We start from the raw sequence: 2026 nt of genomic DNA on the forward strand, positions 1-2026 counted from the left end.
CCTTTGCCTCCTAGTTCTTTCCTCTATTTCCTTTTACTTTCCTCTTGTCCCACTATCATGTTCAGCCTTCATTTGGGTTTCAGTAATATCTCCCAGTTACATTTCCCTTGATCAAGCCCTACCAGGTCTCCTACACCTTCCTTGCCATCAATTTTGGATCACTTTGTTCCCTTGTCCCTGGGTTTGTTAACACCCATTTTCTTTCCCTCCTCCCTCCCTCTCTCCCATGTTCCCCTGGAACTGTTGGTCCCATTGTTTTCTCCTCCAGATTGTTTATACTGCCTATCTTATCTAGAGCTAGAAACTCAGGGAATCCGGGACAGATAAACCCTTCAGGACCAATAATGAGAGTAGCGATACCACCATTTCAGGAGGTAGCATATGAGCAAGATCCAGGGAAGAAAGAAGTTCAAGCTGTACTGAGAGCATTAGCCAAAAACAAGGCTCCAGGAATTGATGGACCATCAATTAAAATGTTTCACCAAGCTGATGAAGCACTGAAAGCACTTACTTGTCTATTCCAGGACATTTGGAAGACAGTTACTTGGCCAATTGACTAGAAGAGATCCATATTTGTGCCCATTCCAAAGAATGGTGACCCAACAGAATGCTCAAATTATAGAACAGTATCAATGTTATCACATGCAAGTAAAACTTTGTTGAGTATCATTCAACAACAATTACAGCAGTATATTACAGGGAGCTGCCAGAGGTTCAGGCCAGATTCAGAAGAGGACATGGAACAAAAGATATCATTGCTGAATTCGGATGGATCTGGGCTGAAAGTAGATAACAACAGAAAAATGTTAACTTGTGTGTTATTGACTATACCACAACAATTGACTCTATGGATTATAACAAAACAGAGAAAGCCTTCAGAAGGATGAGAAGCCCAGAAGACTTCATTGTGCTCATGCAGAGCCTGAACATGGCTCAAGAGGCATCTGTATGAACAGAACAAGGGAACACTGCATGGCTTAAAATCAGGAAAGGTGTGTGACAGGTTGTGTCCTCTCACCATACTTATTCAAACTGTATGCTGAACAAAGCATCAGAGAAGCTGGTTCATATGAAGAAGAAAATGTGGCATCAGGATTGGAGGAAGGCTTATCGACAACCTGCAGATGACACAATCTTGCTTGCTGAAAGTGAGGAGGACTTGAAGTACTTGCTGATGAAGATCAAGGATTGAAGTCATCGGTATGGACTACAGCTCAATATAAAGAAGACCAAAATCCTTACAACTGGACCACCACAATAAATGGAGAGAAGGTTAAAGTTGTCAAGGATTTTGTCTTGCTTACATCCAATCAGTGCTCATGCACGCAGCAGAGATCAAAAGAAGTGTAGCATGAAGTAAATCTGTCCCAGGAGGCCTTTTTTAGAGTATGGAAAGGCAGCATGTTACAATGAGAACTAAAGTGGGTCTCACAGCAGTAGAGGTGAAAACTAGGTTTCTTTCAGTTACTTCTCTAACAAGTAATGCAAATATTATTTTCTGTTTTTTTTACGGGGAGCAGCTGACAGTGCAATGGTTAAAGAGCTCAATTGCTAACCAGAAGGTCAAGAAAGCTAGAAACCACGAGCAAGCCAGCTCCTCTCAGGACAAAGATGAGACTTTCTACTCCCATAAAGAGTTACAGTCTCAGAAACCCACAGGGGCACTTCTACTGTGTCCTATAGGGTCCCTATTGAGTCAGCATTGATTTTTGAGCAGCTTCTCAGGAGAAAGAAGCGACGATCTACCTTCCATCAAGATGACATTTTGGAAATTCCATTGGACAGTTCTACTTTGTTCTCTGGGTCATTATAAGGAGGAGACTGGCACTAATTGTTGATACGGCTTATCCAATTTCACCAACTATAGAAGCAGTGTAATCGGGTTTCAATCAATCCTGTTTCAACTCCACAGCTGAGTTTATTTCTACCCTCTGTCTTCCTTACATATACATAAATCTTGTATACTCATTTGGAGTTTAAAAATAAACAGGCCCCTCTCCCAACCCAAATTAAACAAACAAACACA

Source organism: Echinops telfairi, unplaced genomic scaffold, assembly GCF_000313985.2.
Source record: "Echinops telfairi isolate 266 unplaced genomic scaffold, ASM31398v2 ScPeMD7_10;HRSCAF=50, whole genome shotgun sequence".
Classification (NCBI taxonomy): domain Eukaryota; kingdom Metazoa; phylum Chordata; class Mammalia; order Afrosoricida; family Tenrecidae; genus Echinops; species Echinops telfairi.